The sequence below is a fragment of the Salmo trutta genome, chromosome 15 (assembly GCF_901001165.1).
Source record: "Salmo trutta chromosome 15, fSalTru1.1, whole genome shotgun sequence".
In the NCBI taxonomy this organism is placed as follows: Eukaryota; Metazoa; Chordata; class Actinopteri; order Salmoniformes; family Salmonidae; genus Salmo; species Salmo trutta.
The window spans coordinates 22498247-22513227 of record NC_042971.1 but is presented as its reverse complement, the minus strand read 5'-3'; the positions used below and the strand labels follow the sequence as shown (position 1 = coordinate 22513227).

The 14981-nt window shown below is 42.1% G+C and overlaps 1 protein-coding gene across 4 annotated transcripts in view; it reads left to right on the top strand.

Moving 5' to 3' along the window:
- Positions 1 to 14981, top strand: part of LOC115148631 (remodeling and spacing factor 1) — a 58420-nt gene that overhangs the window by 19930 nt on the left and 23509 nt on the right. Inside the window, exon 1 of one of the 4 annotated variants that reach the window (XM_029690703.1) lies at positions 9462 to 9694. The exons of the other annotated variants lie outside the window; for them this stretch is intronic. The gene's annotated coding sequence lies outside the window, so the exon portion shown is untranslated. Of the gene's footprint in view, positions 1 to 9461; positions 9695 to 14981 lie in introns of those variants that run through there. 4 annotated transcript variants of the gene reach the window in all.

Below are 14981 nucleotides of genomic sequence, written 5' to 3'. Positions count from 1 at the left end.
AGACGGGCATGTACACTGCTCAAGAAAATAAAGGGAACACTTAAACAACACAATGTAACTCCAAGTCAATCACACTTCTGTGAAATCAAACTGGCCACTTAGGAAGCAACACTGATTGACAATAAATTTCACATGCTGTTGTGCAAATGGAATAGACAACAGGTGGAAATTATAGGCAATTAGCAAGACACCCCCAATAAAGGAGTGGTTCTGCAGGTGGGTACCACAGACCACTTCTCAGTTCCTATGCTTCCTGGCTGATGTTTTGGTCACTTTTCAATGCTGGTGGTGCTTTCACTCTAGTGGTAGCATGAGACGGAGTCTACAACCCACACAAGTGGCTCAGGTAGTGCAGCTCATCCAGGATGGCACATCAATGCGAGCTGTGGCAAGAAGGTTTGCTGTGTCTGTCAGCGTAGTGTCCAGAGCATGGAGGCGCTACCAGGAGACAAGCCAGTACATCAGGAGATGTGGAGGAGGCCGTAGGAGGGCAACAACCCAGCAGCAGGACCGCTACCTCCGCCTTTGTGCAAGGAGGAGCAGGAGAAGCACTGCCAGAGCCCTGCAAAATGACCTCCAGCAGGCCACAAATGTGCATGTGTCTGCTCAAATGGTCAGAAAGACTCCATGAGGGTGGTATGACGGCCCGACATCCACAGGTGGGGGTTGTGCTTACAGCCCAACACCGTGCAGGACGTTTGGCATTTGCCAGAGAACACCAAGATTGGCAAATTCGCCACTGGCGCCCTGTGCTCTTCACAGATGAAAGCAGGTTCACACTGAGCACGTGACAGAGTCTGGAGACGCCGTGGAGAACGTTCTGCTGCCTGCAACATCCTCCAGCATGACCGGTTTGGCGGTGGGTCAGTCATGGTGTGGGGTGGCATTTCTTTGGGGGGCCGCACAGACCTCCATGTGCTCGCCAGAGGTAGCCTGACTGCCATTAGGTACCGAGATGAGATCCTCAGACCCCTTGTGAGACCATATGCTGGTGCGGTTGGCCCTGGGTTCCTCCTAATGCAAGAATGCTAGACCTCATGGGGCTGGAGTGTGTCAGCAGTTCCTACAAGAGGAAGGCATTGATGCTATGGACTGGCCCGCCCGTTCCCCAGACCTGAATCCAATTGAGCACATCTGGGACATCATGTCTCGCTCCATCCACCAACGCCACGTTGCACCACACTGTCCAGGAGTTGGCGGATGCTTTAGTCCAGGTCTGGGAGGAGATCCCTCAGGAGACCATCCGCCACCTCATCAGGAGCATGCCCAGGCATTGTAGGGAGGTCATACAGGCACGTGGAGGCCACACACACTACTGAGCCTCATTTTGACTTGTTTTAAGGGCATTTCATCAAAGTTGGATCAGCCTGTAGTGTGGTTTTCCACTTTAATTTTGTGTGACTCCAAATCCAGACCTCCATGGGTTGATAAATTGGATTTCCATTGATTATTTTTGTGTGATTTTGTTGTCAGCACATTCAACTATGTAAAGAAAAAAGTATTTAATAAAATTATTTATTTCATTCAGATCTAGGATGTGTTGTTTAAGTGTTCCCTTTATTTTTTTGAGCAGTATATATGTATTCTTGAGCAGGGGGATCTTGCGGGCGCTGCAGGATTTCAGTCCTTCATGGCGTAGTGTGTTACCAATTGTTTTCTTGGTGACTATGGTCCCAGCTGCCTTGAGATCATTGACAAGATCCTCCCGTGTAGTTCTGGGATGATTCCTCATGATCATTTTCATGATCATTGCAACTCCACGAGGTGAGATCTTGCATGGAGCCCCAGGCCGAGGGATATTGACAGTTCTTTTGCGTTTCTTCCATTTGCGAATAATCGCACCAAATGTTGTCACCTTCTCACCAAGCTGCTTGGCGATGGTCTTGTAGCCCATTCCAGCCTTTTGTAAGTTTACAATCTTGTCCCTGACATCCTTGGAGAGCTCTTTGGTCTTGGCCATGGTGGAGAGTTTGGAATCTGATTGATTGATTGCTTCTGTGGACAGGTGTCTTTTATACAGGTAACAAGCTGAGATTAGGAGCACTCCCTTTAAGGGTGTGCTCCTAATCTCAGCTCGTTACCTGTATAAAAGACACCTGGGAACCAGTAATCTTTCTGATTGAGAGGGGGTCAAATACTTATTTCCCTCATTAAAATGCAAATCAATTTATAACATTTCTGACCATGAGTTTTTCTGGATATTTTTCTTGTTATTCTGTCTCGCACTGTTCAAATAAACCTACAATTAAAATTATAGACTAATCCTTTCTTTGTCAGTGGGCAAACGTACAAAATCAGCAGGGGATCAAATACTTTTTCCCCCCACTGTAGCTGGTAGGTAGTTAGCTGGCTAGCTTCAGTTGAGGGATTCCAGATCCGAAGTAAATAGAAATACTTTAGGGAAGAAAAAAAAACAGATCCACGCCACATTGGGTGAGGCGGGTTGCAGGAGAGTATTTAGAAGTTGAGGTTTAGGAAAATATTTTAAAAAGATATCAGAAGAAAAAGATGTGAAAGATATATACAAGGGACACGGACAGGACAAAGACGTCTGACTGCTACACCATCTTGGAATTAATCAACTTGATGGATCTTACAGGTGATGTATGTATGAGGGACAGAGGAAGATGTAGTCATTCAATAATCATGTCAACCCCAATTATTTAAAACAGTGAGCCCATATAACCTATGTGGTTAGTTATGCCAAATTTGACTTCTGAACTAACTTATGCTTGTCTAAACAAAAGGGGTGAATACTTATGCAACTACTTTTTTTATTCAATTTTTATTAATCACATTTTATTAATAGAATTTTCTTTTCACTTTGACATTGGAATATTTTGTGTAGATCGATGACTAAAAACGGAGAATTATATCCATTTCAATCCTATTTTGTAACGCAACAAAATGTGAAAAAAATTCAAGAGGGTGTGGACTTGCGATAGGCACCGTACATGGGCTACACGTGTCTGCTGCCTTGGTGTCGGTGGCACTATTATCAGCAGCACCTGAAATGTTATTTTACGGTAGAATTACCCGTATATCTTTTACATGGAAATGCCCTATTCACTTCCATTTGTTTTTTGTCCGTTATCAGGTTACCTTCAGATGAGCCCCGTGACTCTTGTGGGGGTAGAGCAAACTGGAGAACATCGTGTTCGTGAGGTTCTCATCTTTCCATAGAGGGGGTCATATTAGTGTGCTCGGACGCTACAGACGTTTTCGTGAGAAAACCGATATTCTGGATGTCCCGTGTGGCTCAGTTGGTAGAGCATGGTGTTTGCAACGCCAGGGTTGTGGGTTCGATTCCCACGGGGGACCAGTACGGGGGGAAAAAATGTATGTAATGTATGCATTCACTACTGTAAGTCGCTCTGGATAAGAGCGTCTGCTAAATTACTAAAATGTAAATGTAAAATGTCTCCTGGTCTGACAAACACTGCTGTAGCTCGGCCGCCTTCCACCGCAGATGTGTAAGGTCAACATTGCCGGATGTGATGGATTGAGACGGAGCCCATGCAAAAAAACATCTCAAGCTTAAACCGATGGATTTTGATGAGTATTCTTTTATTATGCCTCGAGTGGAGAAACAATTACAAATGTGTATATATGCTGTATTTACATGTATAGATATACATGTATTCATTTGATTTTTATTTCCAGCTCTTGTGGCGCCTTGATGTGAATCCTGCCAAAGGGTAAGTCCACCAGTGAGCATAGTGGGTCAATCTCTGCTACAACTGAGTGGTGAAGTGTGAGGCTCAACTTCTCTGCTGTTTTGGCCCAGTTGCTACCACGCTGTAAACGGTGTGAAGTGAACCCACACATGAGCAGATACTGTGTGTGACTGTGAGAGCGAAATCTATGATTTCGTGGCTACAGAATCTAGTGACCACCCTGTAATTACGCAAAGACATAAGTCTGCCTCATTCAAACTATGCTGAACAAAATATAAATGCAACATGTAAAGTGTTGGTCCCACGTTTCTTGAGCTGAAATAAAATATCATGTGATATTAAAGTTTTCTGTTGCTTGTGGGCAACGGTCTTAGGCACTGCATCTCAGTGCAAGAGGTGTCACTACAGTCCCTGGTTCGAATCCAGGCTGTATCACATCCGTCTGTGATTGGGAGTCCCATACAGCGGTGCACAATTGGCCCAGTTTTTAAAAAATTGTTACAAATAAACTGAAATGCCTTATTTACATAAGTATTCAGAACCTTTGCTATGAGACTTGGAATTGAGTTCAGGTCCATCCTGTTTGAATTTATCATCCTTGAGCTGTTTCTACAACTTGATTGGAGTCCACCTGTGGTAAATTCAATTGATTGGACATGATTTGGTAAGGCGCACACCTGTCTATGTAAGGTCCCACAGTTGACCATGCACGTTAGAGCAAAACCCAAGCCATGAGGTCGAAGGAATTGTCCATAGAGTGCCGAGACAGGACTGTCGAGGCACAGAAGGGTACCAAAAAATGTCTGCAGCATTGAAGGTCCCCAAGAGCATACTGGCATCCCTTATTCTTAAATGGAAGAAGTTTGGAACCACCTAGACTCTTCCTAGAGCTGGCTGCCCGGCCAAACTGAACATTTGGGGAGAGGGGCCTTGGTCAAGGAGGTGGTCAAGGACCCAATGGTCACTCTGACAGAGCTCTAGAGATCCTCTGTGGAGATGGTAAAATGTTCCAGAAGGACATCCATCTCTGCAGCACTCCACCCATCAGGCCTTAATGGTAGAGTGGCCAGACAGAAGCCACTCCTCAGTAAAAGGGACATGACATCCCGCTTGCAGTTGCCAAAAGACACCTAAAGACACTGACCATGAGAAAGAATATTCTCTGGTCTGATGAAACCAAGATTGAACTCAATGGCCTGAATGCCAAGCATCACGTCTGGAGGAAATCTGACACCATCCCAATGGTGGTGTCAGCATCATGCTGTGAGGATGTTTTTCAGTGCGGTTTTCGGTTCACCTTCCAACAGGACAATGACCCTAAGCACACAGCCAAGACAACGCAGGAGTGGCATCTGGAGAAGTCTGAGTGGCCCAGCCAGAGCCCAGATTTGAACCTGATCGTACGTCTCTGGAGAGACCTGAAAATAGCTGTGCCGCAATGCTCTCCATCCAGTCTGACAGAGCTTGAGAGGATCTGCAAAGAATGGGAGCCCAAAAAATAAAACGTTTTTGCTTTGTCAATATGGGGTATTGTGTGTAGATTTGATGAAGGTGGGGGGGAAACAATAAACAAAAAAAACAGGCTGTACCGTTACAAAATGTGGAAAGTCAAGGGGTCTGAATACTTTCCGAAGGTACTGTATTTGTCTTAATGGAAAAGGTGTTACAGGCTTTGGTTTTTCATTTATATTTAGAGGTTGGATGTTAGCACTTTGGGCGCACTGATTGGTGTCACCTCGTTAGTCAGTATGTTACACCCGTGCTGGCTTGTCATCTCATTAGTCAGGTGTAACAGGTGACATTTTAAGAGTTGCTGGCCCAGTGCTCCAGTTGGTTTGAGAGATGTGGAGGGTTAACACCTTTTTTAGTTGGGTCTCCCTATTTCATTTATTTAAAAATATATACATCCTAATCTGATCTTCCTTCCTGTTTTTTGTTTGTTTTGCTCTACTTATTGGTTTGCTTTGTCTTCAAGTTTGGTGTAGGTTTTAATTTTGTTTGCCTTTTGGGCAATTATAGTGGGTGCTCTTGGTGGGTGTGTCTTAGGTCCCAGTTGTTGTTGCTCGTCAATTCAGTGGACAACCCCATAAGTGTTTTTCAGAACCCATCTTAGAACCCCACCTGTTTTTGTTTTGGCTCATGTTAGTGACTCTGTTAGTTCCCCATTCTGTTTGAGCAACACTTTTTGGTTCATTGCTGGGGAACGTAACATCTACACACAATACCCCATAATCTCAAAGTGGATTACGTTTTTAGACATTTTTACAAATTATTAAAAATGAAAAGCAGAAATATCTTGACTCAAATGTTCAACCCGTTTGTTATGGCAAGCCTTAAGTTCAATAGTATAAATGTGCTTATGTCAAGTTGCATGGACTCACTCTGTGTGCAATAATAATGTTTAACATACAATTATCTGTAAGGTCCCTCAGTCGAGCAGTGAATTTCAAGCACAGATTCAACTACGAAGACCAGGGAGGTTTTTCAAACCTTCCTAACTCATTGGCCGGAGAGAAAGGAAATCGCTCAGTGATTTCACCATGAGGCCAATGGTGACATAAAACAGATTAATGACAGTGATAAGAGAGGCATGAGGATGGATCAACAACATTGTAGTTACTCCAAATACTAACCTAGACTGAACAAAAATACATGCAATGTGACGTGTTGGTTCGATGTTTCATGAGCTGAAATGAAAGATCCCAGAAATGTTCCAAAATCTGCCCAAATTGGTTTACATCTGTTAGTGAGCATTTCTCCTTTGCCAAGACAATCCATTCAACTGACAGGTGTAGCATATCAAGAAGCTGATTAAACAGCATGATCATTACAGGTGCACCTTGTGCTGGTGACAAAAGGCCATACTAAAATGTGCAGTTTTGTCACAACGCCACAGATGTCTCAAGTCTTGAGGTAGCACGCAATTGGCATGCTGACTGCAGGAATATCCACCAGAGCTGTTGCCAAAGAATTGAATGTTAATTTATCTGCCAACGTTGTTTTAGAGAATTTGGCAGTACATCCAACCGGCCTCACAACCGCAGACCATGTGTAACCACGCCAGCCCAGGACATCCACATCCGGCTTCTTCACCTGCGGGATCGTCTGAGACCAGCCACCCGGACAGTTGATGAAACTGGGTTTGCACAACTGAAGAATTTCTGCACAAACTGTCTGAAACCTTCTCAAGGAAGCTCATCTGCATGCTCGTCATCCCCACCAGGGTCTTGACCTGAGTGCAGTTCGGCTTCGTAACCGACTTCAGCCACTGGCATGCTGGATAAGTGTGCTCTTCACGGATTAATTCTGGTTTCAACTGTACCGGGTAGATGGCAGACTTGCGTCGTGTGGGTGAGCGGTTTGCTGATGTCAATATTGTAAACCCTCCATGGGGCACTCTGTTATGGTATAGGCAGGCTTAAGCTATGGACAACTAACATTAATTGCATTTTATTGATGGAAATTTGAATGCGCAAAGAAACCGTGCCGAGATCCTGAGGCCCATTGTCGTGCCATTCATTCACCACAATCACCTAATGTTTCAGCATGATAATTCACAATTCCTGCAAGCTGAAAATGTCCCAGTTCTTCCATGGCCTGCATACTCACCAGACATCTCACCAATTGAGCATGTTTGGGATGCTCTGGATCAACATGTACAACAGCATGTTCCAGTTCCCGCCAATATCCAGCAACTTCGCACAGCCATTGAAGAGGAGTGGGACAACATTCCACAGGCCACAATCAACAGCCTGATCAACTCTGAGAAGATGTCGCGCTGCATGTGGCAAATGGTGGTCACAGCCCATACTGACTGGTTTTCTGATCCACACCCCTACCTTTTTTGTTTTTGGTATCTGTGACCAACCGATGCACATCTGTATTCCCAGTCGTGAAATCCATAGATCAGTCAATTGAAATGAGTTAATTCAGCCCTAATGTCCTTATATGAACTGTAACTAAGTAAAATCTTTAAAATTGTTGCATGTTTATATTTTTGTTTAGTTTAAATGACAAAGTGAAAAGAAGGAAGCCTGTACAGAATAAAAATAGTTATCCTTTTTAGATAAAACTATACTAAATAAATTCAGGGCACCAAATAATTTATTAAAACATACTGTTTTGCTATGAAGGTCTACATTACAGGGATGTAAACTAGTCACCTTTTGGCAAAATTTCTCAGTTTTGAATCCAAAATAGGTGACCTACGTGATTCGTGTAGATCCGATGAGAAAAGTTTGAGGGGGATGGGGGGCTTGGATCACTACTGTCTGTAAGCAAACGAGTGATTAGCGTTTGGAGCAATACTGGCTGTATCCAAGGCTCAGCCAATCGTTCATATAACAGAATGCAGCACGTGACTGAAGAGACAACCAATTTGCTAATTTCCGCATCACCGCACGCTTTGGAAAGACAGCGGGAGAGATTAAAGGCCGTTTTCCAGTTACAGCAGCGCGTCCCCTGAACGATAACGAAGAGTTAGGTGAGAAGCCTGACCACGGAGACCGGGGCGAGAAGGTGATGGAGCGTACTTCATGAGCTGTAACCGAAAAACAAGTGGCATTTGGAAACTTTGAGATGAGGGAGAAAGTGTGGTGGAACTAGCATTGTTAAGTATCTTGCTAGCTGGATTGACTTTTCCGTTAGCTAGCCAGAGAAGTGTTGAACAACATTAGCCAACTTCACTGATCAAATTAGTTTATGGTGTGAAAATTAGCTGGCTAATGAAGGCAGACAGCTAACGTTACAACGTCAGGTGAGGTAACATTAGTAACCTAACCAATTCGCTATAGTATTAACTGGTATACGGCTCCTTGCCGTACATCAAGTTATGAGGTAGTTGCTTACTGGACCCTGGCAATCAGTTTGTTAACTAGCTAACATTTCACACAAACTACTATCAGTGAACTTATGTTTTCCCACAAAAGTATGTGGTTCATTTTCAGAATGAGAGAATTAGGTGAAAATGAGGCGTTGCTTGTTAAACAAGTGGATTCAGGGATAAAGTGGAGCTGGAGTTGGGCCTGGCTTAAACTCGATGCCACTATAGAGTTGAAAGGAACGCCACACACTTTCCCTCTTTTTCTCACTTTTTCAATACAGTGGATAAAAAGGTGTGCTCTCTGCCTGAAATAGATCAATTATGCCAACAAAGGGTATCATGCTCTGCTGGCACGTTGTAGAACAGATGTCCACAGGCAGAAAGTGTATAATGTGTAGGCCAAAGATATTGCTTTTGTTGTGTTGAACTTGACAGTAACACTTTTTTGTGTGAGTGAGGGGGGGATAATCTTTTTTAGTCTTTTTTTTTTACTCAACGTTATTTCTGCACACATGTAGCCTTGTGCACTTGATCGACATCTACTGTAGTGGCCACTATAATAGAGCAAAAATAGAATGCCTGTTTGTTTCATTCTATTTCTACTTTTAAGATGTTTTTTTCCCAAGTGCAATATTTCAATAATTAAGGCTGTCGTGGTAACTGCATTATTAGTGTATTGTTTTTTTTCTCAAGACTGGGGTGTCATTTGCAGTAAAGTCTAGGCAACAAATAACATTGGATTGCTTTTTGAACATTTTTTAGCTGCTATTTAGGTTCACTTTAACCTTTTTTTTTTTTACAGACTGATCATGTAGATCATAATATTTTGTTTAATTAGTTAACCCGCATTTCTTCCTAGCAGGGATTTTTTTGCATGTTTCAGTGTTTAAAAAAAAAAGTGTCACCAGTTTGCATCCCTGACATGAATCTTAACAGTCTGTAGGGTAGCACCATGGTGTAGCTGGAGGACAGCTAGTTTCCGTCTGTCCTCTGGGTACATTCATTTTAATCCAAAATCGAGTAGGCTCATGGTTCCTACCCCCTTCAATAGACTTACACAGTAATTATGACAACTTCCAGAGGACGTCCTCCAACCGATCAGAGCTCTTGCAGCATGAACTGTTGTCCACCCCATCAAAGGATCAGAGAATGAGCATAAGCTACAGCTAGCAAGCAGTGCAGTTCTTCAAAAGGGGTGAGTAGTTGACTCCGAGCGAGACAATGGTTGAACAGTTTTGAACAAATTTATTGAAAAATGAAGTAGAATCGAGAGAGAGCTAGCTAAATGCATCTTATTTTGCTAGTGAATGCAGCTAGCTAGTTTAGCCTACTCAAACACCCGGCTCAGAGAGGGGTTCCATGTTAGCTAGCCGTCTATAGATGTTTAACACTGGAACTCTTTCAACTTAAGGTAACCTTTTGGTTTTATTCATTTATTGTCACCGGGCCTGCCGGTGTAACTGCTAAATGGCTTGCTGACTGTACACTGTACTGCTTGATTGTGGAGGGTTTACTAACATGTCAGTTCTAGTAGCTATGTTGACGATAATGTTCACTAATATGGTGACAATGTAGGCTGTGTGCACGATTATGATATGAAGGTTTGGCTTGGAAAGCTTTATTTTTATTTTGCCTGGTCACAGACAACTGATGTGTTGTGCACTGAAGTCCCCAAGCATAGGGAAAAGGTGAGAGCGCATAGATGCGAGAAGGAATACAACGAGCATAGTGATCATGCTGTTTGTATGTGGCTGCTATGTAAGTAAACAGTGTTTGCATGTGATCAGGGGTGTATTAATTCGTCCAATTCTTCTGTTGAAAAATGTTTCTGAAACGGGTATAAACATACCTGAATTTGTCCAATAGAAACTCTTGGACTTATCAGCTAGATGTAGGCAAGAGTATGCAAGGCAATATTAAATGGGTCACTGTCTGTCACCTTGATTACTCAAATGTTTCTCTCAACCTGTGCACCTTCGTTGTAAACTTTAATTCATAGGTTGTAGTAACGTGATGATTGTTATAAAGAAAATTTGAGTAAGGTGTAGTAGCCTAAATATATTGGTGTTATATTGAGCTGGGTGAATGGAATAAGAATGACAGTCATCCAATATGCTGTAATAGAAATAAGGCCTTGCTCATAAAACAAAATTGTCCTCCCTAATCTTAAACAGCACCAACTGCTACTGATTCCAAAACCTGCATTTTGTTTGCAATAAGGCACGAAAGTTAAATTGCAAAGAAGTGAACTTCATGTCCTGAATAGAACGTGTTATGTTTGGGGCAAACACATCACTGGTACCACTGTAAATATTTTAAAGTATGGTGGTTGCTGCATCATGTTATGAGTATTCTTGTCATCGGCAAGGACTACAGGTTTTTAGTTTGTTTGGGAATAAAAAGAAAATTTAATAGAGCTAAGAATAGGCAAAATCCTTGATGGGAAAACCTGTTTGTCTGCTTTCCGACTGACACTGGGGGACCTTTCACCTTTCAGCAGGACAATAACCTTAAACACAAGGCCAAATCTGCACTGGAGTTGCTTACCAAGAAGACAGTGAATGTTCCTGAGTGGCCTAGTTACAGTTTTGTAATATACTGCTCTGGAAAAATTTAAGAGACCACTGCAAAAATGATCAGTTTGTCTGGTTTTACTATTTATAGGTATGTGTTTGGGGAAAATGAACAAAAACAAATTATTCTATAAACTACTGAAAACATTTCTCCCAAATTCCAAATAAAAGTCATTTAGAGCATTTATTTGCAGAAAATGACAACAGGTCAAAATGACAAAAAATGTGCAGTATTGTCAAACATCGAATAATGCGAAGAACAATAAGTACATATTCATTTTTAAACAACACAATACTAATGATTTAACGTAGGAAGAGTTCAGAAATCAATATTTGGTAGAATAACCCTGATTTTCAATGACAGCTTTCATTGGGAGAAATGTTTTTAGTAGTTTATAGAATAAAACAAATGTTCATTTTACCCAAACACAAACCTATAAAGAGTAAAACCAGAGAAACTGATCATTTTGCAGTGGTCTCTTTGAATTTTTTCCAGAGCTGTATATAATCCTTAATGAATTCAGGCTGTAACACAAAATGTGGAATAAGTCAAGGGCTATGAATACTTTCTGAAGGCGCCGTATATTTGTGCATAAAGGCGTTTCCACCACCATTTCTCACATAATTAATTTTACTGATCCCACCCTGTCTAGTGTATTTTCTTTTATCGACGTTTGGAAAGTTTTTACTGACAAATTAGCTGTTTCCATCAGGCCTGTCGTGACTTTGTTTTTTTATCCGACATGTACTTTATTCGCATAAGGTTGGATGGAAACCTGGTTAGAATGTAAGTGGGATTCATATTCAACATACACATGCTATAGCTCCAGGTAATGACCAAAATAATGGAAACACGAGTAAATGAGGGATACAAAGTATATTGAAAGCACGTGCTTCCACACAGATGTGGTTCCTGTTTAAGTAAGAGGGGCCCGAGACAGCTTTTTCCACCACCATCAACAAAACACCATTGGCTCATAAATAGGGCCAGTTGACTATTTTTTTCTTTTATTATTATTATTTTTTAATGGTATTGTCGGCATTATCCACTAGGTTTGCTGCAGGTAGAAAATCCTAGGAAATGTTCTTTAATTGACACAAGCTGTCTCCAATCAATGTCTGGTTGTATGTGTGGGTATCGCCTAAGCCAGGGGGAGGCGTAGCTCTACGAATCTTCATTGCACAAAGCCTATTATTTGGCAGGGAATACTATATGTAGATTCTACACCTCACTTTGCTCAAGCTGATCTTCTCCAACGGACTCAGAAGTTGTAGCTAAAAATTGGTAAATTAAGGGGAGTGTCTAACCATGGAATTATGTTGTAGCGAACTCTGGGTAGCCCCGACCAGGTCTCACTATGTGTTGGCTTAAGATCGCTTCTTCACGTTTCTCTATATCAAGTCCCTTGTGTGTACATGCCTCTTCATTGGCCTTACGGGCGGCATCCCACTTCTAACGCAACTGTCAAGCCAACACCTTAACCACTATGCCTAGCAATCCAAACCTCTTGGTGTAACGGTCAGTGTCTTGGCGTAACAATTGCGTCAGATCCCGTTTGCCCCAGAAGACTAAGGTAGTGCTCACCAGAATAATGTCAAACATCGATAGAATGAATGCAAGTAAGCTAGTTAACATCGGTAAAGTTGTCTGTTCCGTTTAGGGACCGGGGAGAGAACCCAATAACTCCCAACAGTGGAAAGATTGGTCCTGTGCAAAATGTCCAAATGTCATCAGTTTGACCGGTTTTAAGAAATGAAAATCTGAGAAAACGAGTGAACACGTTACTGGTAAATTAACATGTTCGTCTTGGGGGCATATTTTATGTGGTTGAAATACTGTCTGCTTGCATACAGTGCATTTGGAAAGTATTCAGCCCCCTTCACTTTTTCCACATTGTTACGTTTTATTCTAAAATTGATCAAATCATTTTTTCCCCCCCAATCTACACACACTATCTCATAATGACAAAGCAAAAACAGTTTTTAGACATTTTTGCAAATGTATTAACCTCTCAAGGGGGTGTGGGACGCTACCGTCCCATGTAAAGTCTTTTTGAAATCTAACATGAAGTTAATCTTTAAACCGATGTATAACACTTGTATGTTTCATGAATTTTTATAATGAGTATTTCTGTTTTTAAATTTGGCTCTCTGCAATTGTTACCGTCCCACCTGGCCAACATCGAGTGAAATTGCGGAGCGCCAAATTCAACAACAGAAATACTCATAGAAATTCATGAAACATACAAGTGTTATACATCGGTTTAAAGATTAACTTCTTATTAATCGAACCATGGTTTCAGATTTCAAAAAGACTTTACGGCGAAAGCAAACCATGCGATTATCTGAGAACAGCGCCCAGCAGACAAATTACAAACAGTTAGCAGCCAAGAAGAAGAGTAACATAAGTCAGAAATAGTGATAAAATGTATCACTTACCTTTGATCTTCATATGTTTGCACTCCCAAGACTCCATGTTAAACAATAAATGTTTGTTTAGTTTCATAATGTCCCTCTTTATAGTCAAAAACCTCTGTTTTGTTGGTGCGTTTTTTTCAGTAATCCATTGGAACAAAGCTCGGTCACTACAGACAGACGAAAAATCTAAAAAGTACCGTAAAAGTTTGTAGAAACATGTCAAACGATGTTTATAATCAGTCCTCAGGTTGTTTTTGTCATAAATAATCAATCATATTTCAACCGGACAATTGCTTCGTCAATAGAAAAGGAAAAACAAGAAAGGCATGGTCCCGGTCACTCATGTCTGGAAATTTCCACTGTCCTCTCATTGAAAGTGGTGTTCCTCCCTCATTTTTCAGAGTAAAAGCCTGAAACAATGCCTAAAGACTGGCCACATGTAGTGGAAGCCATAGGGATCGTGAACTGCGTCATAAGTCTTTGTATGGTGGATAGGCTTTCAATGGAAAAACAGGCATTTCAAAATAAAGGCACTTCCTGAATGGATTTTCCTCAGGTTTTCGCCTGCCATATCAGTTCTGTTATAATCACAGACATTATTTTAACAGTTTTGGTAACTTTAGAGCGTTTTCTATCCAAATCTACCAATTATATGCATATCCTAGCTTCTGGACCTAAGTAGCAGGCAGTTTACTTTGGGCACGCTTTTCATCTGAAATTTAGAATGCTGCCCCCTACCCTAGTGAGGTTAAAAATATACTGATCACATAAGTATTGACATTTTACTCAGTACTTTTGTTGAAGCCCCTTTGGAAGCGATTACAGCCTCGGGTCTCTTTGGGTATAACGCTACAAGCTTGGCACACCTGTATTTGGGGAGTTTCTCTCATTCTTCTCTGCAAATCCTCTCAAGCTCTGTCAGGTTGGATGGGGAGCGTCGCTGGATAACTATTTTCAAGTCTCGCCAGAGATGTACTATCTGGTTCAAGTCCGGGCTCTGGCTGGGCCACTCAAGGACATTTAGAGACTTGTCCCAAAGCCACTCCTACATTGTCTTGGCTGTGTGCTTAGGGTCGTTGTCCTGTAGGAAGGTTAACCTTCGCCCCAGTCTGAGGTCCTGAGCACTCTGGATCAGGTTTTCATCAAGGATCGCTTCTGTACTTTGCTCCGTTCATCTTTCCCTCGATCCTGACTATTCACCCAGTCCCTGTCGCTGAAAACATCTCCACAGCATGTTGCTGCCACCACCACGATTCACCGTAGGAATGGTACCAGGTTTCCTCCAGACGTGATGCTTGGCATTCAGGCCAAAGAATTCAATCTTGGTTTCATCAGACCAGAGAATCTAGTTTCTCATGGTCTTTCGGTCCTTTAGGTGCCTTTTTGGGAAACTCCAAGTGAGCTGAGGAGTGGCTTCCGTCTGTCAACTCTACCATAAAGACCTGATTGGTGGATTGCTGTAGAGATGGTTGTCTGGAACGTTCTCCCATC